Genomic DNA, 25204 nt, shown 5'->3' with positions numbered 1-25204 from the left:
TCCAGGACAATTAATATAGAAGTGACTTATTGCCTTTAAGTGCTGCATAGCGTATTACAAATTTGCTTGAATTTATCTAACAAACCTATTACTGAGGACTATGTTAATTCTTTCTATTAGTTTAGATCTTATTTTATACCCTGTAATAATATCATATCCTTTTCATCATATAAGTCCTATTGCTTTCTTGTTAAATGACTTATATGTGTTTTATAGCTTTTGGCACTAGTGTGAGTGTAATATTTACTCATTTTCATGTCTCATTGATAATGATGCCTATGGAAAAATTTTCTTATATTCTGCTACCTTACCAAATTAATTTATTAATAATAGAGTGTTTTATTATGTTCATAATCATACTATTTCTAAATAAAGGTAATTATAACTCCTCTTTTATGAATATTTGTCAATTATTTAATTTTTCTTTCTAATTTATTACCTACAAAGATCCAAGCCATGTTGAAATACAATGGTAATAAGAAATATCCTCTCTTACTCCTAAAATTTAACATAATACTTTTAAGAAAATTCACTGTTCTAAATTGTCTTTTATTAAATATTTAATCATATTTAAATTGCTTGCTTCAAACCTATTTTACTTAAATATTTATTTATAAGTAGGAGAAAATGAAGTACATTTATAATATAAAATTGTATATTGTTATAAAAAAGAAGAGTTACAACTATAAAATTTAACAAAGCTAAATTTTACCAGGTGATTTTTTTTCAGCATGTATTATGAAAGTAAATACCATCTATCCTTTTTGTTAGTACAATGCATTACATTAATATATTACTTGATGCTGAACTATTTTTCATTCCTGAAATAAATGCTATTTTATTAACTGACCTAGACAATTCATAATATCCATCATCAATAGTCATTATAAATTAATATGTAAAAAGTATTCATATATTATCATACAACCATTATTACTTAAACATAACAAGTACTTCATTTAAACATTATTGTGTTTGCATATTTGGTATTATTTAATGAATATTGTTAACGAAAAAAACCATTGAAACCTGTAAAGAATTTTAGTGAGTTTATTTGAGCCAAAATGTCGACATATGCTGGGAAGCAGAACCTCAATGAATTGAGATAATGCTCCGAGGAAATGGTGGGTTACATCTGTATTTATACATTGCCATCAGAGGAGGGACATAGGTCGGCTACATGAAATTCATTGGTGACGGATTAAGGAGGTGGGTTAAAGTCAAAAGGTGGGAAACCCCTGGGATTGGATAAAAAGCAAAATGATGGACACATACTTAGGTGGGTACAGAAACAATTAACATGATAATGAAGGAATTTGAAGTATCTGTCCTGGCGCCCACCACATTTGGTTGTGCCCCAGGGGCTCCAGCAAAAGAAGGAAGTTACAAGTTACCCAGACATCTCACAGATATGTTATCTTAGAGGCAAAAAGGCAAATGGGCTCAGTAAGGAAGATCTAAGTTGATCTTTGTCAGGGAAGATATCGGACTAGGACATGACTACCCACTATAACCTGTTTGTAGTTAAATGTTTAATTTTCAAACCATCCTTTGTGGTTATTTCAGGTCTCTGAGTTTGCAAGACGGACACGCAGGCCTCCCCTGAGCTTGTCAGGTTAGCATGTGGCTCCTTTCTTTCACAATATCAAATGGATAATACTTTCATGGTACACATATATTACTTTCTACATTTACTATATTTTTATTCTATTCAGAATTTATCTAGATCTGGATAATAAAACAGAATATATATTTGTTGATCACTAAACAAGTTCACATGTATAAAGCACTTAGAACAATGCTTGGGCATAGTAAACAGTAAAACATTTTTGTTTGCTCATTTGTTTTTTCCATCAATGTTCAGCTGTTTTGGTGGTGGCTAGGCATTGTAAATTGGAATTTAGAATGAATAGAAGTTTCCCAAGTGAGTAAGACTGAGGAAGGATGGGAAAATGTGAGTATTTGCAGTAAAATGACTATAATTTTCTTTTTGGAATCTAATTGGATGAGTAGAATCCTGAGAATGAGAAATGGATGATGGACACTGACTATATTGTATGATCAAAGGATTTGAGGACCTTAATGGTGTGAAATAGTTTTGTATTTGATGTACTAAAGTAAAACCTGTAAAGAAAGTGGGATTTTGTTAGAGAGCGGAATGTTCTAAATCAAGATAGTACAGGCAGTGTGTTTTTTGGTGATGATGAGGTATAGTACCCATAGGAGTAAATACTTGAGATACAATAGAGGTCACTGTCTTTGAAATTGAGGTGATCAACAAAATCAGAATTCCAGATATTGTATAAGTCATCAGAGATTTTGAAATTATCAATAATTATGATAAGACTAATGGTAGAGAAAAAACAGAATGATTTAGGCGCTAAAGTGTTTGAAGAATAAGGAAATAGATGGAAAAATTTCTAGGAAAGGGTAGTATTGGGTATAGTCAAAAGCCATGGACTCCAAAGAGCTGAGGTCAATTATATGTCTTTATTTTAATTTTAACTGGCTTTGTCACATTCTGCAAATTATATTTTTATAAAATTACCATGTGTAATTACATTTTTGTTTGGTCCTTGATGTATTTCTAGGAATATTTCCTCTTTATGTGTTACTGCTGTTGTTGATATCCTATATAATAAAAGCCTAATATTCGAAGTGTCCAGTCATCTGGCTGTCCATTAAACCAATCAAAGCATGATATGCTAATAATATGCTAAGGCAGCTTGACCACTCACTATGACGTGCTCTAACTGGTAGGTAAGCTTGCTGCTGGGGTCCAGTCAGGGACTGAACGAGAAGGGCCAGACATACCCTGGAGCCCTCCCGTGTTTCCTCCCCAGCTGGCCAACCTCCTGCATTCCTCTCCAGCCCTGATTGTGCACTGGTGGGGTCCCTTGGCCTGGCCTGTACCCTCTTGCAATCCAGGAACCCTCTGGGTATGTTGGAGAGCCGGTTTCAGCCCAATATTGCAGGCCAGGCCGAGGGACCCCACTGGTGCACTAATTCGTTCACTGGCCCTCTAATATACATATATATATATATATATATATATATATATATATATATACACACACACACACACACACACACACACACACACACACATATATACAGTATATATATATATATATATATATATATATATATATGAAAGATTTATGGCTTTTATATTATTTTCCCTAAATTATACCTTTTATTGTTTTGTAATGTCTTCTTGGGTCTCACTTTTCTATTTAGGTTTCACATTTAAAAAAATTTTTTTTTATAATACATATTTATTGTTCAGATTATTACAATTGTTTCTCCTTTTTCCCCCCCATATCTCCCCATCAACCGGTTCCCTCCCCCCCCGTTGTCCTTATCCATAGGTGTATGATTTTTGTCCAGTCTCTTCCCATACCCCCCACACAGACATCCCTTTCCCCCTGAGAATTATCAATCCACTCCCATTCTATGCCTCTGATTCTATTATGTTCACCAGTTATTCTGTTCCTCAGATTTTTCATTCACTTGATTTTTAGAATCATTTGTTGATAGATATGTATTTGTTGTTCATAATTTTTATCTTTACTTTTTTCTTCTTTTTCCTCTTTTTAAAGAATATATTTCAGTATTTCATATAATACTGGTTTGGTGGTGATGAACTCCTTTAGCTTTTTCTTATCTGTGAAGCTCTTTATCTGCCCTTCAATTCTGAATGATAACTTTTCTGGGTAGAGTAGTCTTGGTTGTAGTTTCTTGTTATTCATCACTTTGAATATTTCTTGCCACTCCCGTCTGGCCTGCATAGTTTCTGTTGAGAAATCAGCTGACAATCATATGGGTGCTCCCTTGTAGGTAACTAACTGTTTTTCTCTTGCTGTTTGTAAGATTCTCTTTTTGTCTTTTGCCATTGGCATTTTAATTATGATGTTTCTTGGTGTGGTCCTCTTTAGATTCCTCTTGTTTGGGGTTCTGTGCGCTTCCTGAACTTGTAAGTCTATTTCTTTCACAAGGTGGGAGAAGTTTTCTGTCATTATTTCTTCAAATAGGTTTTCAGTATCTTGCTCTCTATCTTCTGGCACCCCAAAAATTCGGATATTGGTACACTTACAGCCATCCCAGATGCTCCTTATGCTATCCTCACACTTTTGGATTCTTCTTTCTTTCCACCTCTCTGGTTGGGTGTTTTTTTCTTCCTCATATTCCAGATCTTTGGTTTGACTCTCCGGGTGCGGTGGTCTACTCTGTATATTCTTTATTTCAGACAGTGTATGCATAATTTCTGACTGGTCCTTTTCCATTTTTTTTTTTTTTTTTTTGGTATTCTCATTTAGGTCCTTGAAGGTCTCTTCAAGTTTCTCAGCGGTTTTTAGAAGATTCTTGAGTAACCTTATAAATATGGTTCTGAACACTGTGTTGTCCATTAGCTTGCTTTCATCTATCTCTCCTACTTGTGACATACTTCGATGTCTCCACATTTTGGCTGCCTCCCTGTGTTGATAGAGTGGCTTTGTGTGGTCGATGACCTATAGGGGCTGGTAGCTCAGCTTCCCCAACTATAATTTTCTTTTTGGAATCTAATTGGATGAGTAGAATCCTGAGAATGAGAAATGGATGATGGACACTGAATATATTTTATGATCAAAGGATTTGAGGACCTTAATGGTGTGAACTAGTTTTGTATTTGATGTACTAAAGTAAAACCTGTAAAGAAAGTGGGATTTTGTTAGAGAGCGGAATGTTCTAAATCAAGATAGATGACCACCCTAGGTGGTCGCTCTTGGTACTCCCCTTTGTTGGCCGAGTGGAAAGTCTTGGTGTAGTTAAAAGCCCTGATTGCTGTTGGTACACTGGGAGGAATTGACCTCCGGTCCAATTGGTTGTGAGGTCCTGCTGTGACTATAACAGAAGAATTGCTGTGCTGGAGACACAGTAGGGCTTTGGTGCTCACTGCCTCTTGAATGTGTCCCTTATGAGAGTGGTTGAAATCTGGTGTCATCCACACCGACAGAGAAGTCACTCTCACTCTCCGACCGATGGCCGAGAGTCCCGTAGGCATCTGGGTCCCCCGCGTGTCCCCAGAAACTGGAGTTCAGAGTGGTTGGGATTGTTGGTGTCACTGGTGGGAATTGATCTCCAAGCCAGTTGGCTGTGAGGATCAGCAGTGTCTCCGCTGGGAGAGCTTCTGTGCTCAGCTTAGATGGGGCAGAGTCTCAGGGTGGCACAGACAAGCTTTGGTTTCCCGTCTGCTCTGCCCTAAGAGGGGCAGTTTCTCTGTGCCCGAATTAATGACTGTGCGCCTCTGAGAGAAGGCAGCTTTCAAGCCTCTCCCGCTGCCTAACAGACCAGTTTCTCCCCAGCTGGGGCTGGATTTCAGTGCAGACTGGAGGTTTTGTTTTTCTCCCGAACTAGAAATCCAGTCACTGGGAGGGCTGTGCTCAGCTTGGATGGGGCGGAGTCTCAGAATGGCGCAGACAAACTTGTTTTCCATCCGCGCTGCCCCAAGAGGGCAGGTTTCTCCGTGCCCTAATCAATGGCTGTGAGCCTCTGAGAGAAGGCAGCTTTTGAGCCTCGCCCGCTGCCAAACAGATCAGTTTCTTCCTGACCGACCGCAGCTGGATTTCAGTGCAGTCGGGAGGTTTTGTTTTTCTCCCAAAGGAGAAAGCTAGCCACGCAGTGTCTGCTGCCCTCCCTCTCCACGTGCTTCGAGCAAGCCTGCCACGTATTCAGCTGCCCACCCTTCCGGCGCTCACGGATCTCCGCACCTCCACAGCTCCTGAGGCTCAGCATCCCCCTCTCTTTTTTTCTCTAGTTGTAGGTTTTTCACTCTGCCAGCTTTCCGGTGGTTCTGGACGGTGTGCACTCTGTTTTCCAGTTGTAGTTTCAAAATTGTTGTGGTAAGGAACAATTAGGTGTTTACCTTATGCCGCCATTTTGGTTTCTCCTCTAGGTTTCACATTTTTGCTACTATATTGCTACTCAGGTTTTTGTCCCCAGTTTCTGAAAGCTCTATTCATTTCTTAACTTTAACCATATCTTACATCTCTTTTTAACCTTTGTGTTCTAATTTTTTTCTTTAAAAATATAGCCAGAATTAATTTTTAGCCACTAATGCAATTTCTGTATTTCAAAGGAATATTCAGTTTATTCACAAATGATGTATTAACCTTTTGCACTCGGATGTCGAGTGTGACTCGGCATGGTTAGCATCGGTAGCAGCTCGTATGTCGAGCCACACTTGACATGTAGTTTAACCGTGGGTGGGGGAAGAGGGATTTTTGTCTATTTTTCCAGTATCTTTTCTTGTTTTCATTAGCATGAAAGGACAAGTAAAATGTAAATGCCATCTCAACTGATGCCAAAAAAGAAAAAATAAAAAACCGATAACGCATGTGAAATTTATTAAGAAACTAGTACATGATCTTGTTGGAGAATTTAGAGATGGTACACTAACTTCCAAGGGTAGATTATTATCCACTAACTTAGAGCAACGTTTAGATGGAAAGTTCCGTATAATCACACCTCACCCTAACAAAAAACACCAAGATTGTGTTGTTTGTTCTAACAGAAAAATCAAAGGAGGAAGAAGAGAGACAATTTATATTTGTGAAACATGTGAATGTAAACCAGGTCTTCATGTAGGTGAATGTTTCAAAAAATATCACACCATGAAAAATAATAGAGATTAAAATTACTCTTTGAATGTATCAATAATTTGAAATATAAAAAAATCTAAATAAATAAGTTTGTATGAAAAGAAACTCCAGTTTTTTATTCTACTAATGCACTTTGTAAAATCTGGGGCATTTAAAAAATTAAATCCTAAGTAGAATAAAGGAATCGAGAAAAAAGCAAGCGAGTGCAAAGGGTTAATAATGAATATATATTATTTTTTCCTCTTGCTTTTCTTTAATGTGGGTTGTTGTTTTCTGTTTTACATTGTTACAGGCTTAATAAATATTGATTATTTTCTTTCTGTTCTGATTAATTTGAAAAATAATTTAAGGTTTTATTTTAATTTATATTTATTAATGTATTTTTTAAATAACAGTTTAAATTCATAGCAAAATTGAGTGGAAAATAGAGTTTTTGCATATCTCTTTGCACACTATACTCACAGCCTTTGTCACCATCAGTATACCAGTGTGGGACATTGGCTGCAATTGATAAACCATTGTCACATCATTACTGAAAGGAGTTTTAGGGATACAGTAGGAAGGTTTAAGGAGTTTTAGGAATGAGTTTGGTCCATGGGGGAGAAATACATAGATAGAGACTAGAAGATACCAGGGTACTTATCTTACTTATACAGAGGATAGAGAAATGCCACAGGCAGATAGAAATATTTCTGGCCTGAGCAATTAAAACAGTCATAAACCAAGGACAGACAGGGGTATCTCTGGCCTGAGCAATTAAAATGACCATAATTTAGATAAAAAATAGCCCTGATGTGAGCAGCTGGGAGAGCTATAAGATAAAACCTGTCCAGGCCAGCACAACTGGGAGAAAGCTTCAAGATAAAATCAAAAGTGACTCCAACCTAAACAGATAAGATAGCCAAATGGAGGAAAAATGTGGATGTGGGGGTCATGGGAGCTAATTACAGGACTAAAATCCCATAGTGGAAAAGGATGGTCTCCAGCCTATTTAATGCCCCCTAACCCCCCAAAACAATAAATAAAGCATCGGTCAGGTCACCCTTCTTGGGGGCCCCCTCTGTCTGTCCAGGAGAGAGAGTGTTAGGATTAGGAACTTAGAGAACACCTTTCTTAGGTGCCCGCTTTGCCTCTCTGTGCCAAGAGGGATAGAGTTTTAGGCTTAGAATTTAGAATTAAGGTTTTAGAGGTAGAGGTTGCTTGCAATAAAGTTTCTGTACTTTTCACCTATCACCTTTTGTCCATGGCTTCATTATTCATATCCATCTGGACAACAACCCGGGAAAGAAATCACCCTGCTCAATAAAACAACCCAAATCATTACCAATCAAAATTCATATTTGTATTTGATTTCACTCTTTATGCTGTTCACAATCTATAAGTTTTGACAAATGTATAATGATCACCAGTATAGTATTTTACAGAGTAGCTTTACTGACCTAAAATTTCTGTGCTCTGCATATTTATTCCTTCTTCCACTCAAACACCTGGATCCACTGATATTTTTACACTTTCAATAATTTTCTTTTTTCAAGATGTCATCTGGTTTAAATCATAAAGTGTGTAGCCTTTCAGATTGACATCTTTTACTTAGTAATAAGCATTTAAGGTCCCTCCAAATCTTGGTTTTATAGCTAATTTCTTTTTAGTGCTAAATAATATTCCAATGGCTGAATATACCATGGTTTATTTACTAATTCACCTACTAAAGCATGTGATGGTTGCTTTCAAGTTTTGGCTATTTTAATAAATAAAGCTGCTATTGGTGAAAGATGATGAAGGAAGAAAGAGATGTGACTGTTTAATGAACACAGGATTTTGTTGAGGCTGATGAAAATGATAAGAAAATAAGTAGTGGTAATATTTGCACAATATTTGAATATATTAAAAATCAATAAATTGTATAATTTCAAGTGGTAAGTAAATATATATACTAGAGGCCTGGTGCACAAAATTCGTGCACGGGGGTGGGTGTGTCCCTCAGCCCAGCCTGCACCATCTCCAATCTGGGATCCCTCGAGGGATGTCCAGTGGGATTGGGCCTAAACGAGCAGTCGGACATCCCTCTCACAATCCAGGACTGCTGGTTCCCAACTGCTCGCCTGCCTGCCTTCCTGATTGCACCTAACCACTTCTGCCTGCCATCCTGATCACCCCCTAACTGCTCCCCTGCCTGTCTGTTTGCCCCCAACATCCCTCCTCTGCAGGCCTGTTCACCCTTAACTGCCCTCCCCTGCAGGGTTGATCACCCCCAACTGTCCTCCCTTGCAGGCCTGGTCTATCTCAACTGCCCTCCCTTGCAGACCTGGTCCCTCCCAACTGCCCTCTCCTGCTGGCCATCTTGTGGTGGCCATCTTGTGTCCACATGGGGGCAGGATCTTTGACCACATGGGGGCAGCCAGCTTGTGTGTTGGAGTGATAGTCAATCTGCATATTACTCTTTTATTAGATAGGATAGAGGACTGGTGCATGGGTGAGGGCCAGCTGTTTTGCCCTGAAGGGTGTCCCAGATCAGAATGGGGGTTCCCCTGGGGTGTGGGGCAGCCTGGGCGAGGGGCCTGTGGTGGTTTGCAGGCCGGCCACACCCCACCATAACTCAAGCGGAGGCCCTGGTATCTCGAATTTATTTACCTTCTACAATTGAAACTTTGTAGCCTGGAGCGGAACCAAGCCTCCTGCTCGCTCCATAGCAGCAGCCATTTCTGTTGGAATTTATGTGTCTTCTATAAATGAAACTTTGTAGCCTGGAGTGGAGGCCTAGGCTGGCCAGGGCTGCAGAAGCTTGGCTTCCTCTATCGTTGGGGGAAACCCTAGCCTCCTGCTCTTCCAGCTCTGTGGCTGCAGCCATTTCTGTTGGAATTTATTTACCTTCTATAATTGAAACTTTGTACCCTTGAGTGGAGGCCTGGGTCCACCAGGGTGTGTGGAAAGCTTGGCTTCCTCCATTGCCAGGGAAACCCAAGCCTCCTTCCTGCTCTCTGTGGCTGCAGCCATCTTGATTGGAGTTAATTTGCATACTCACTCTGATTGGCTGGTTGGCATGGCTGGTGGGTGTAGCGGAGTGATGGTTAATTTGCATATTGCTATTTTATTAGATAAGATATATATCTTACCCAATAAAAGAGAAACATGCAAATTAACCATCACTCCACGATGCCCACAGCCAATTAGAATGAGTATGCAAATTAGCCCAACAAAGATGGAGGTTAATTTGCATATGTAGGCACAGAGTGGTGTGAAGCCTGCTGTGAGGGGAAGGGAGGCAGTGGAGGGAGCTACTGGAGTGGTGCAGAAGCAAGGACTTGCTGGCTCTGGGCAGCCCGGGAGCAGGGATATGATGGCTCCCGGGCAGCCGGGCAGCGGCCAGGGTGCGGGCTCCCGGTTGGCCAGGGAGTGGGGACTTGCTGGCTCCTGGGCGGCCGAGGAGCGGGGATGTGCTGGCTCCCAGGCGGCGGGGAGCGGGCTCCCAGGTGGCTAGGAGTGAAGCCAGGAGAAGGAAGGCCTATTTTTCCACGAATATCGTGCAACAGGCCTCTGGTGTGTGTGTGTGTGTGTGTGTGTGTGTGTGTGTGTGTGTGCGTGTGTGTATAACATATTATATATAAAATGTATTTATATATATATATATATATATATATATATATGAAGAGAAAAAGAATGAATTAATATGCATAAATACACAGATGACTGATAATTTGTCTGTAAAATAACTTTGAAATAAGATGTATAAGAATTGCTGCAAATCACTAAGAAAGAGGCAGACAACACAATATAAAAATGGAAAAAGATTGGAACAGGGGTTTTTTTTTAATATATTTTTATTGATTTCAGAGAGGAAGGGAGAAGGAGAGAGAGACAGAAAAATTGATGATGAGAGGGAATCATTGATCGGCTGCCTTCTGCATGCCCCACACTGGGGATAAAAAATACTAAGTATGAATATTTTTTACCAATAGAAGTGTAGAACCATAAGAGTCCAAAACTATAAATACATTAAATTTCACCCAATAATAAAATGAATAAGTATAACATTGGAACATCACACAATGAAATGTGGATCAGTAAAATAGAATAGACTAAATCCATCAATAAGGATGGGATTCTGAACATAATGTTGAGTGAAAGAAGCCAAATACAAAAGAGTAAACATTTTTTATAATTGTCTTTACATAAAGGTCCAAACATGGGTAAATTAATAAGATAGAACCTAGGATAATATTACCTTTGGTGGAGTAACTTACTAGAAGAAGGCTTGGAAGAGTCTTCTTGGGGCGCCACTGATGATCTGTGTTTTATTGACCTATGTGGTATTTTCCCTAGTATGTTCACTTTGTAAAAATCCATCAAAGCTATACTTAAAATTTACCTTTTTGTTCTTTATTCATACCATAATAACCTGATCTACAACAAAGGAGTCTATATGAGGAGAATAATTAAGAGTCATTGTAACGGATCATATTAGAGATAATATTGTCTTGAATTAAGATAGTTGCAGTGGAAATGTAAATCATTGGGAAGAACTATGACAGGTCTTTTTGACTAACTGTATCTCAGATAACAAAGAGGGAGCTTTTAATGGGTATGCTGGCCCCCCATATTTATCCTTAATCTACTCATATAGGCTGAGTCTTTCATTGTAACTGTTAGAGAAAGATAAATTAAGTAAGGCAGAAAATAGCTAAAAGTATAATACTAAACTAATTCATAAAATATACCAGGAAAATGTGCTTTACTATTTGCCAAACATTAAACTCCATAATCAGCAGGCTCACCAGAAAAACCAATAAAGCAACATAGATTTACATAAATAATAAGTTAATTTTATAGCCTATGAGATGGCCAGCAAGAGATAGATCAGGTCTTTAGTTCCAAAGAAGTTATTGAATTCACAGAGATAGATGTTTTCTATATAACTGTGGGGACCAGTAGAATGCACCTCTCAGACCTCCTATTGGTTTTTACTGCATAATTTTGCATAGCTCAGTGATCCTCAGGAAGCTGTACATTGTGTTTTAGTGGACCTGAGAGTACTTAGATTGAAATCCAAGGCCCATCATATCCTCTTTGATTGGAACCTGCTCCTCTGTAACCACATCTTCCCTTGCCCAGGTCTTACTAGCCCTCGTAATGATCTTCTGTTTACCTAAAAGCTCTTTTCTTCTTTAATTTTCTGAACAAGCTGTTGTATTTAAAGTATTATCCTCTAAGTACGGGATAGCTGCCTTCCTTTTGTTTCCAGATTTTATGCAAAATGTTATCTAATTTACGACACCTTAAATGGCCAAACATTTTAGAGTAATTCCACATTTTTCTCACTGTCATGAATTGTTTTTCCCCATAAACAGCTCTAATGTTCCAAGCCTCCTTGTGTCAACATATTTTGCAATGACACCTGATCTTTCTTCTATCAAGAATTAGAATCCCTATCCCCACCTTATGAATCTGAGTTGATCTTGCTTTGACCAATAGAATGTGGAGGAACTGACAGCGTATTAGTTTTGTGCACAGTCCTTAAGAATTTTTCCAGTATTGTGAATAAGCCCAGAATAACCTGCTAAATGATAAAAAACACAGCATGGCCATCTGTCAGGCCAGATGTCAAACATTTACTATGGCCATTCCAGATCAATTGCTGCTAGTCACCTTACCATAGTTACATTAGCATGCTCAATTGAGGTAAACTGAGCTTAGTCACATCAGCAGAACAGTCCCAGTGAATCATAACTTACATGTAATAACAAATGCTTACTTTAGGCCACTAAGTTTGGAGGAAATTTATTATTCAATAATAAAAAAATAAATGATATAAACAACTGTTTTACTTCTTATTTGAGTACATATCACTACCTCATATAATTTAATTATTGGTTAATTTCATCACTGACTTAAATGAACTTCATGAAAGGGATATAATTGTCTTTTTCTTTTATCTTTTTTAAATATATTTTTATTGATTTCAGAGAGGAAAGGAGGGGGAGAAATAGAAACATCAATAATGAGAGAGAATCATCAATTGGCTGCCTCCTATATGTTTCCCACTGGGGATTGAGCCCACAGCCTGGACAGGAATCCAACCTGTGACCTCCTGGTTTATAAGTCAACACTCAACCACAGAGCCATGCTGTCTGGGCCATTGTCTTTTTTAAAGATTTATTCACAGCCTAGACATCATCTATATCTATATTTATAATAATACTTATATTTATATATATCTTTGTGAAGGAATGATTTTAAAGAATATTCAGGAAAATAGTATAATAATCTAACTTACTTTGAATATGTATGCTTCTGATACATTTTGCTTATTTATTTTGTTTTTGATATGTGTTTTTAAAAACAACATTAAATTTATTATAAAATATCAATTTATTCTTAAAATCAAATGACTATAAAATAAAATACATTATAATGATAACTATAAATTGGTTACATTCTTATATTAAAAGATACTAACAAACTTTGAAGAACATAAAAAATTGACTGTATAAAGCATATAAATAACAGAGCTAAAATGTAATTTGGAAAGGAAAATATTATAATTGTGTGAAAGATATGTCAGGAAATTGTAAATGAAAATATGCTAAGATAAAAAATGATATAAAAATAGAATTTAAGGAAAGCTATTAAATGAGATAAACAGAATCATTGCATTTTGAAGAAGAATATAAAGTACTATGAATATATAACATTGTGAGCATTTTTGGACAAATTATACAAAATTACAATTTAAAAAGCAGTAGTTTGAAGAAATATAAAGAGAAAAATGCCCAAAAAAGAGTTAATTATATATTTTTTCTGAAATAAATAATATTAATAATATTTAAATTATTTAATAGATTCTTATATATGAACATTTAAACAAAGACTAATTATGCAGAAAAGAAAACAAAGAGTTATGTGTTTGCAATAACACTTTTAAGACAACAAAATATAAAGAAATAAAAGAACTCATTAAAGAAAAGCAATGAAAATGGACTATTTAAAAAAAAGTTAAAGATAAAAGGAAATAAATCACAAGGCAAGAATAAACTTAAAAAACTGATAAAAATGAACTATAGCAAACAAAATAATGGGATGTAGTAAATATGTAAATAAAACTTACAATCTTAAATGTTTTAAAATGAAACAAACAAAATTCTTATAATCTAACACCCAACTAAATGTCCAAGAGAATAGGTAGTAAAAGTCATAAAAATAAATTAGTATACTTAGAATAGCAAATACGCCTTGGGGGAATAAAAAAATATAAAAAAATACAAATCCAGAAAATAGATATTCTAAAGAAGGAAAATATTAGACATAATTTTTACAAATAAAATAACAGATAAGTAACAAAAAATTACAAATGCATGGCAATATCAATGAGAAATATGCTATACCTGTGTAAAGTAAATACATTTCAGAAACAAAAGAGAATTATGTCAGTTTTCCAATGCATTTTAAAAATCACAAAACACTGTGGAATGTTCTAAGAAAATATAATTGATCAAAGGTGAATAAATAATAGAAAAAAATTCAAATATGTCACTACTTAATGAGAATAAGAACCAACACAATAGCAAATTATCTGATACTGATTCTAATGTGCCTTATATGAGATTTCCATAATTTTAGACCATAGATTAAACCTGCATTATTAAAATTGTTTCAGCACACAGAACAGTTAAAAGAATTCCTCACTACCTTTTTTGTCATCATGTACCTTATAAACTTGCAGAGAAAAACATTTTCAAAAACACAGATGAAACTCTGTATAATATACTTGTGAATTAAATTAAGTATCATGTAAAAATTAAATATACCAAGATTAACTTCTGTTTATCCTTAAAATTTAAAGATTATCCTATTAGGAAACTCATTAGCTACACATTAGATTAAAATAACCTAAAAATAGATTTGATACAATTCAACATTCATTCCTAGCCAAATAAATAAAACCAGAACAGGCTATTTCTCCAACATAATAAAATAAATCATATCAAAAAAAGCAGTAGTCATAGATAATGTTTAAATATGCTACTGGCAAAAGCATTTTTACAAAATATCAAGAATAAGACTTTGGATTCCTACTCTCACCCTAAATTAATGAAGCAAGAAAACAAAATAATAAATCTTAAGAAACATTTTAATATTTTTGTTTTATTTTGTTTTTTAATCTTTATTGTTCAGATTATTACAGATGTTCCTCTTTTTTCCCCCCATAGCTCCCCTCCATCCAGTTCCCACCTCACCCCAGGCCCTCGCCCCCCCCCCACCACTGTCCTTGTTTATAGGTGTAAGATCTTTGTCCAATCTCTTCCTGCACCCCCATGCCCCCTTCCTTTGAGAATTGTCAGTCCACTCCCTTTCCATGCCCCTGATTCTATTATGTTCACCAGTTTATTCTGATCATCAGATTTTTTATTCAATTGATTTTTAGATTCACTTGTTGATAGATATGTATTTGTTATCACTTTGTTGTTCATAGTTTTGTATCTTTACCTTTTTCTTCTTCTTCCTCTTCTTAAAGTATACCCTTCAGCATTTCATATAATACTGGTTTGGTGGTGATGAACTCCTTTAGCTTTTTCTTATCTGTGGAGCTCTTTATTTGACCTTCAATTCTAAATGATAGCTTTGCTGGGTAGAGTAATCTTGGTTGTAGGTTCTTGCTATTCATCACTTTGAATATTTCTTGCCACTCCCTTCTGGCCTGCATAGTTTCTGTTGAGAAATCAGTATGAGTACTCCCTTGTAGGTAACTAACTGTTTTTCTCACGCTGCTTTTAAGATTCTCTCTTTGTCTTTTGCCCTAGGCATTTTAATTATGATATGTCTTGGTGTGGTCCTCTTTAGATTCCTCTTGTTTGGGGTTCTCTGCATTTCCTTGACTTGTAAATCTATTGCTTTTGCCAGGTAGGGGAAGTTTTCTGTCATTATCTCTTCTAATAGGTTTTCAGTATCTTGCTCTATCTCTTCTTCTGGCACCCCCATAATTTGGATGTTGGTACATTTGAAGTTGTCCCAGACACTCCTTAGACTATCTTCATATTTTTGGATTCTTTTTTCTCTTCTGGTTGGGTGTTTTTTTTTTGCTTCCTCATATTTCAAATCTATAACTTGATTCTTGGAATCCTCTAGTCTACTGTTGAATCTCCATATGTTAGTCTTTATTTCAGTCAGTGTATGCGTGATTTATGACTGTCCTTTTCCATTTTTTTTGGCATTCTCACTAAGAGTCTTGAAGGTCTCTCTAAGTTCCTCAGAGGTTTCTAGAAGATTCTTGAGTAGCTTTATAAATGTGGTTTTGAACTCTATATCCAGTAGTTTGCTTTCTTACATTTCTTTCATTTGTGACATGTTTCTTTGTCTCTGAATTTTGGCTGCTTCCCTATGTGTCTTTGTATGTATTGGGTAGCTGCTAAGTCTCCTTGAGTTGATAGAATGGCCTTGTGTGGTAGGTATGCTATAAGGCCCAGTTGCTCAGCATCCCCAATCACCTGAGGTGGATACTTTTGGTGCACCCCCTTTGTGGGCTGTGTGCACAGTCTTTTTGTAGTTAAACCTTGATTGCTGTTGGTATCACTGGGAGGAATTGACCTCTGGCCAATTGGCTGTGGGGACCAGTTATGTCTACAATGGAAGAGCTGCTGTGCAGGAGACACCCTTATGGGGCAGGACTTGCTTCAGTGGGGCTTTGGTGCTCACTGAGTCTGCCCCTTGAGTGTGTCACTTATGGATGTGAAGAGTTGTAATCTGGTATGGTCTCACACTGACCACTGGGTACAGTGGCTCTTGAATCTCCAAGGAGGTGCAAAGTCAGCTACTGCCTGAGGCCACCCACCAGGAGCTACAGAGGGATCTTCAGATTCCTCTTCTTTGTATTCCACTTGGAAGTGCCCAGATGAGGCCCAGCTGTGAAGCAAGGCAGGCTGCTGTTGCCAGCATTTGGCTTTCTTTTGATAGCTTTGGGGCTCCCTGACCCCGCTGTTGCCTGTTTGACATGTTTTAGGCTGAGAAAGGACAAGCCGTTCATATGCAAAAGCTGCTGTGCACAACTTGGGTGGGGTTATAAATTAGGTGGGGCGGGATCTCAGGGAATCACAAGGGCAGAGCAAACAGCAATGGTTGTCAGTCAGCCCTGCACCTGAGAAGTCCCAACGCAGGAACAATGATCCCTGCAAGCACCTCCATCTGCAAGAAAGCCACCCTCACGTTCCTGCCCCGATGCAAGACAGTCCAGTTTTTCCCAGTATGCATCTAGGTCCCCCAGAGTCTTGCCCAGAACTGGAGTTCAGAACAAGTAGGAGCATGTATCTGCTTCCCAATTAAAAAAGCAGCACACCCGGGTGTCTGCCCATTCCATGTCTCTGCACCTCCTACCAGTCTCAATGCACTTTCTTCTTCATTTCTAGTTGTAGTACTTCCACTCAGCCAGCTCTCTTGTGGTTCTGGATGATAGTTGTTCTGTCTTTTAGTTGTAATTTTGATTAGGTAGGGGAAGCAGCAAGTACAGGTGTTTACCTATGCCGCCATCTTGGTTCTCCCCCATTTTAATGTTTTGTATTTAATTGCCTACCTGAACAGCTCAAAAACAGAATTTGAAAATATTTGTTAGATTTAAAATGTTTCAAATACAACTTTCTTAAAATAAACAATCACCTATACAGATAATACTAAATGATAATTAACAAAAGGTACCCAAAATAAATAATAAATTCCATGACATCTGTAAATGTTTTATATAAATAGAATAGGAAATTAACTGATGGTCAAAATGATTTAAATATGTATTATAATAATAAAAGTATAATGTGCTAATTAGACCAGATGTCCTTACGGACAAACTTCCGGATGAAACTGGGGCTGCGAGGGAAAGCCGGGTCCCAGGTGCCTGCCAGCAATCAGAGGGAAGCCCAGGTCCTAGGTGCCAGAGGGAAGCCAGTGCCAGCGGCCAGGGGAAGGAAAGCTTACTCTTGCACAAATTTTGTGCATTGGGCCTCTAGTATATAATACAATAGTAAGTCTCTAGATTGGATGCTCAATATTGTCAAATATATATCATTTTTCATACTGCTCCCTGGGGAGCATGCCTAAGCTGGCAGTCGGACATCCCTCTCGCAGTCTGTGACTCTTCACTCCTTACTGCTCAGATCACTGCTCCTTAGAACTGCTGCGGAGGCAGGAGAGGCTCCCACCACTGCTGCTGTGCTCACTAGCCATGAGCCCAGCTTCCGACTGAGCAGCCCTCTCCCTTTGGGAGTATACTGACTACCAGGGGAAAGCTTATGCATTGAGCATCTGCCCACTGGTGGTCAGTGTGCATCATATTGACCAGTCATTCTGGTCATTCTGCTGTAACAGTCACTTAGGCTTTTATTATATATACTAGAGGCCTGATGCATGAAATTTGTGCAAGAGTAGGCTTTTCTTCCCCCAGAAGAGTAGGTGCTTCCCTCTGGCACCCAGGACCCAGGCTTCCCTCCAGCCACCAGCAGGCTCCCATGACCCGGGCTTCCCTTGCAGCCCCAGCTATACATCCATGAAAGAGTATTTAGAATATAGACTAACTTTCTTAATATACATACAAACATTACCCCAATATATAATTTAGTGTGTGTTTAGTTTTTATGTGTTTATGTGTATGTTTAGAAAGTTTAGATATTCTAAAAGGGGCATCTCTTTCATGGAAATATAATATCAATCAATTATACTTTTAAGACATTATGAAGATCAATATAACACACCCTGAAATTATTATTTTCAGCTATTTTTCCTGTAATTTTTCCAAATTGTGCCTACCTGACCACAATCAGAGAGTAAAAAATAGATTCAACTGTATGATCCCAGTATAATTATTGTGAAATGAAATAATTAATATAAATAGCTAAATGTTTTTCTCATATTCTTATTTGCCAAGTAAATGTTGTAAAGCTATAAAAAAAAATCATCTCTGGGGTCATAGGCAGCAAAATAAATAATATAACTTTGGGTTATATGGGTTATTTACAAATCAACACTAAAATAGAGCGTTTGACCCCAAAACTGCAGCATATGCATCCTTCTCAAGTGCACATGGGTCATTCTGAAAGATAAACCACATGTTAAGATACAAAACAAGTTTCTACAAGTTCAAGAAGATTGAAATCATATTAAGCATATCACAGTAGAATGAATTTAGAAATCAACTATAGTAAAAACACAAAAACATTCAAACAAATGCAGCTAAATAGCATGATATTAAGCAATGAATGGGCTACAAGATCAAGAAAGACATAAAAACTTCCTGGAAACAAAGGACAATGAACATACAACATCCCCAAATCTCTGGGACATAGCAAAAGCAGTCCTGAAAGGGAAGTCTATAGCACTACAGGCTTACCTCAAAAAACAAGAAAAATGAATAATAAATTAATTAACCCCTTCAACTTAAAGAAATAGAAAGAGAACAACAAGCAAAGCCCAAAGTAAGTAGCAGGAATGATATGATAAAGATTAAAGCAGAAATAAATGACATAGAGACTATAAAACAATACAAAAGATCAATGAAATCAAGAGCTGGTTCTTTGAAAAGATACACAAGATTGATGAACCTTTAACCAGACTCATCAAGAAACAAAAAGAGAGGACCCAAATAAATAAAATAAATAAAATAAAACATTGAAGTAACAACTGACACCACAGAAATACAAAGGATTGTAAGAAAATACTATGAACAATTATATGCCAACAAGCTGGACAATGTGGATAAAATGGGCAAATTCCTAGAAAAATACAATCTTCCAAAACTCAATCATGAAGAATCAGAAAACCTGAATAGCCCCATAACAATTGATGAAATTGAAGCAGTAATAAAAAAAATAAAAATAAAATTTCAGTAAACAAAAGCCCTGGTCTAGACAGGTTTACAGGGAAGTTTTAGCAAACATTCAAAGAACTAACACCTATACTCCTCAAACTATTCCAAAAACTCCAGGAGGAAGGAGCACTTGCAAGCTCCTTTTATGAGGCCAGCATTACCCTAATCTCAAAAACCAGATAAAGGCAGTACAAAGAAAGAGAATTACAAGTTAATATCCTTGATGAACATAGATGCCAAAATCCTCAACAAAATATTATTAAATCATATCCAGCAATATATTAAAAAGATCATACACCATGACAGAGTGGGTTTGATTTCAAGGATGCAAGCCTGGTACAATATTCACAAATAAATCAACATGATACATCATAGAAACAAACTGAAAGACAAAAATAACATGATCTTATCTATAGACATAGAAAAAGCATTTGACAAAATCCAGCACCCATTTCTGATAAAAATTCTCAGCAAAATTGGAAGAGAGGGATTATATCTTGACATAAGCAAGGCCATATATGACAAAACTATAGTCAACAGCATACTCAATTGTGTAAAAACTAAAACTATTTCCCTTAAGAGCAGGAACAAGACAGAGATGTCTGCTTTCATCACTTTTAATCAGCATAGTACTAGAAGTGCTAGCCACAGCGATCGGATAAGAGAAAAATCATAAAAGGCATTAAAATTGGAAAGGAGGAAGTAACACTGTCATTATTTGTAGATAACATGATATCATACATGGAAAACTCTAAAGACTCCATCAAATATCTACTAGATTTAATAAAGGAATTCAACAATGTAGCAAGATACAAAATTAACGTGTATAAGTTGATGGCATTTTTATACACCAAAATGAATTCTCAGAAAGAGAAACTAAACAAACAATCCCATTTGCCATTGCAACAAAAAAATTGAGATACTTAGGAATAAACTTAACCAAGGAAAACCACGGGATGTTGAAAAAGAGATAGAGGAAGATATAAGCAAGTGGAAGAATATATTGTGTTCATGGATTGGTAGAATTAACTTCATTAAAATGTACATACTACCCAAAACAATCTGTAAATTCAATGCAATCCCTATTAAAATATCAACTGCATATTTCACAGATCTAGAACAAATATTCCAAAAACTTATATGAAATCAAAAGAGAAACTGAATAGCCACAGTAATCTTGAGAAAGAACAAAATTTGGCCCTAGCTGGTTTGGTTCAGTGGATAGAGTGTCAGCCTGTGGACTGAAGGGTCCCAGGTTCAATTCTGGTCAAGGGCACATGCCCGGGTTGTGGGCTCAATATCCAGTAGGGGGTGTACAAGAGGCAGCCGATCAATGATTCTCTCTCATCATTGATGTTTCTATCTCTCTCTTCCTCTCCCTTTCTCTCTGAAATCAATAAAAATATTTAATTTTTAAATAAAAAAAGAACAAAGTTGTAAGAATCACAGTACCATATATCAAGTTATACTACAATGCCACTGTACTCAAAACAGCATGATATTGGCACAAGAAGAGGCATATAGATCAATGAAACAGAACAGAGATCCAAGAAATCTATCCAAGCCATTATGCTCAATAAATATTTGACAAAGGAGGTAAGAACATACATTGGAGTCAAGACATTTTCTTCAATAAATGGTGTTAGGAAAATTGGACAGATATATCCAAAAAATGAAACTAAGACCACCAACTTACACCATACACAAGAATAAACTCAAAATGGATAAAATACTTAAAGGTAAGATATAAAATCATAAAAAAATCTTAGAAGAAACCATAGGCAGGAAAATCTCAGACATCTCTCATAGCAATATGTTTTCGGGTACATCTCTTTGGCCATGGGAAACTAAGGAGAAAATAAACAAATGGGGCTACATCAAAATAAAGAGCTTTTGCACTGTAAAAGAAGCCATCAACCAAATAAAAAGGGAGTCCACTGTATGGGAGAACATATTGGCAATGATAAAGGTTTAAAATTTTAAATATATAAAGAACTCATACAACTTAACAAAAGGAAGACACACAATTCAATTAAAAAATGGTCCAAGGACCTAAATTGACAATTCTCCAAAGTGAACATACAGATGACCAAGAGACATGAAAAAATGTTCAAAGTCACTGATTATCAGAGAGATACAAATTAAAATGACAATGATGTATCACCTCACACATGTCAGAATGGCCACCATCAACAAATCAACAAATGACAAGTGCTGGTGCAGATGTGCAGAAAAGGGAACCCTATTATACCACTGGTGTGAATGCAGACTGGTGCAGCCATTATGGAAAACAATATGGAGTTTCCTCAACAAATCAAATATGGAAAAACCATTTGACTCAGTGATCCCACTTCTGGGAATATATCCTAAGTAACCTGAAACACCAATCAGAAAAATGTATATACCTCTATGCTCATAGCAACGCAATTGACAATAGCTCAGATCTGGAAGCAGTCCAAGTGCCCATCAGCAGATGAATGGATAAAAAAGCTGTGGTAGGTTTACACCATGGAATACTATGCAGAAGTAAAAAAAAAAAGAAGGGTTCTTTACCCTTTGAGATAGCATGGAAGGACCTGGAGAGCATTATGCTAAGTGAAATAGGCCAGTCAGAGAAAGACAAGTTTCACATGATCTCATTCATACAGAATCTATTGAACAAAATAAACTGATGAACAAAATAGGTCCAGAAGCATAGAAGCATGAAACAGATTGTCGAATCTCAGAGTGAAAGTGAGTGGGTGGGTTGTGGGAAGAGATCAACCAAAGGACTTGTATGCATATAAGTATAATTTATGGACACAGACAATAGGTTGTTTGGTGAAGGCCTGGGGTGGGGGGCAGGGTTGGTCTAGAAAAGGTCAATGTGGGGAAAAAGTGGATATATGTGATTTTTTAACAATAAATATTTTTAAATAACTAAAATGAAGGATTTGAGAAAAAAAAAATTGGTACTTCAATGTAACCTATCTGAAAATGAGGGTTGTTGAGAGACCACTCAGATCCACAATAGTCATGTCTAGGGAATTCTAGACATTCTATAGCTATTTTCTTATGTTCAGAGTAATCAGTCTAAGCAATCTCACTTTGCCTACTGTATAATGGCTACACCTTAATTTTTTCTCTTTATTTTCTCATCTATGCCTCAAGATTAAATAGCATCAGACAATGAAAGAATGCTACAGTATTAAAGTTCATATTACTGTAATTTCTCTTTGCTTTGTGTTGTGAATTCTCTTTCCTTTTGTCCCTGCTTTTCAAAAATATTTTTATAAATGAAGTCTGAATCAGTTATTGTTGCATAAACAGCAGGCCACTGATATGAACATCAAGAAAATTGTGATTTAGTGAAATAGGAATGCACTGATCTTGGGTGCAAATTTTTCTCACAGTCTTTCTTTAGCATTAATCATCTTAACACATCCCCCATCAGATAGATCAGCTCTCCCCTTTTCACAGAGGGGAATTTGACAAAGAGGCAAACAGAACTGTCAAACTCATTAAGAACCAAATGAAAACAGAACTCATAATTTCTCAATGATAAGCCATTGTTTTGTATTGGGAGCTTCCTGTCTGTTTGTTTGTTTCTTTGTTTGTTTGTTTTTTAGGTAGACCATTTCAGCTAAGCAGAGAGCTTCCTTCTTAACAGATTTATGCATAGGGAATGAAATGTCAGTAGGACCATATAATACTAATTGTGGTGCTTCAACATAAATATCTGTAAAGAGGCACAATTTTCCTGAGATCTATATATTCTAACTTAATTTATGTTTATGTCTTTTTTAAGGGGACATAGAGCTGGGTGTGTGTTTTAAAAGAACTCCTCTATCTATTAAAGAAACATTGACCACATCCATCCTCCAGCTGAGAAAAGAAATTCTGACATAATATAATTGAACTTTGGAGACTCACTTAGAAAGAAAATGAATCTGGGCTTAGAGCTTTCAGTGGAATATAATACAAATTTTAAATATTAGGAGTATCCCTCTTGTGACTCATTTAGTATGGTTCTAAGTTAGCTTGTGCTCTCTCCTCTCTCCTTTTATCAATGTCCTTTAAGCAGAGACCCCTATGAACACCCTGTATTTAAAGAAGTTGGTTATGTTTTTCATTTTAGCAAAGGAGAATGCACACTGTGAGAACTGTGGAGGAGTCTCACGTAGTAGGTGTTAAGAAAGACAGACAATCTAAGCTTTAAGTGCTTTTGGAGAGGACTCAAGGAGATGGATCTTATGCTGATGGGGAGCCTTCATGAAGTTGGGACATTTCTATGATTGGGTCTCTTCATGCATATTCTCAAGAAGAAGAGATGAGATTAAGTCTAATACTAATTGATAAAGGTGTAACATTCACCCATATTAGCCAGGTTAGGGGAATGTTGAAACATTTTGCTGATTTAGAGAATATTCATGTTTTTTCCTGAGTACATATGTTATTATTAAATGGAGTTATCTTTGTCTTGATGTATCATCGCTACAATGTAGCCTTGTCTCATGGGATGCTTTGTGAAATTGTAATAAAATTTAAAAAGGAAGACTTAAAGAGTATTAAAGAGAAATAATTTAACACATACCTGTTTATTTTAAGGTAAACAATTATTATAACACTAGAGGCCCGGTGCATGAAATTTGTGCATGTGGGGGGTCCTCTCAGCCCAGCCTGCACCCTCTCCAATCTGGGACCTCTCATGGAATTTCCAACTGCCGGTTTAGGCCCGATCTCCGGGCAGTTAGACATCCCTCTCACATTTCGGGACCGCTGGCTTCTAACTTCTCACTTGCCTGCCTGCCTGATCACTCAAACTGCACCCTGCTAGCCTCGTTGATCCCAACTGTCCTCCTCTGTCGGCCTGGTCACCCCTTACTGCCCCCCGCCAGCCTAGTTGCCCCCAACTGCCCTCCTCTGCTGGCCTGGTCACCCCCAACTGCCCCCTGCTGGCCTGCTCGCCCCTTACTGACCCCCGCCAACCTAATTGCCCTCAACTGCCCCCCTCTGCCAGCCTGGTCGCCCCCAACTGCCTGCCCCTGCTGGCCTGGTTGTCTCCAACTGCCCCCCTGCCGGCCTGGTTGCCCCATGCAGCCTGCTGGTCAGTCATTTGGTCATCCCTCACTAACCCCTCTGCCAGCCTGGTCGCCCCACACAGCCTGTGTTCAGTTGTCTGTCCAGTTGTTTCAGTCATGACGGCCCCTGGCTTTTTATATATTAGGATGAGGGAAAAATAAAGATATTTTGAGATTTATAAAACTGCCCAAATGTAATTATTCAAAAGATCTATACTAATAAAAGCCTTGGGGGTGATCAGATCAGCAGGGGAGGGCAGTTGGGGGATATCAGGCTGGCAGGGGAGTAGATAGGCATCAATCAAGCAGGCAGGGGAGCAGTTAGGGGGTGATCAGGCTGGCAGGTAGAAGTTGTTAGGGGCAATCAGACAGGCAAGCAGGCAGGCAGGCGAGCAGTTAGGAGCCAGTGGTCCCAGATTGTGAGAGGGATGTCCAACTGCCGGTTCAGGGAGCAGGCCTAAATCTGCAGTTGGACATCCCCCAAGGGTGTCCCAGATTGGAGAGGGTGCAGGCCAGCTGAGGGATACTTCCCCATTCACAAATTTCATGCACTGGGCCACTAGTTATTTTATAAGTATTCTTAGTAGAAATATTCTGATTAGAAGAGAAATAAAACCAGAATAAAGTATCAAGATATAAGGATAATGAAAACAACAACAAAAAAG

This window comes from Eptesicus fuscus, chromosome 3 (genome assembly GCF_027574615.1).
Source record: "Eptesicus fuscus isolate TK198812 chromosome 3, DD_ASM_mEF_20220401, whole genome shotgun sequence".
In the NCBI taxonomy this organism is placed as follows: Eukaryota; Metazoa; Chordata; class Mammalia; order Chiroptera; family Vespertilionidae; genus Eptesicus; species Eptesicus fuscus.
Note: the sequence above shows the minus strand (reverse complement) of the source record.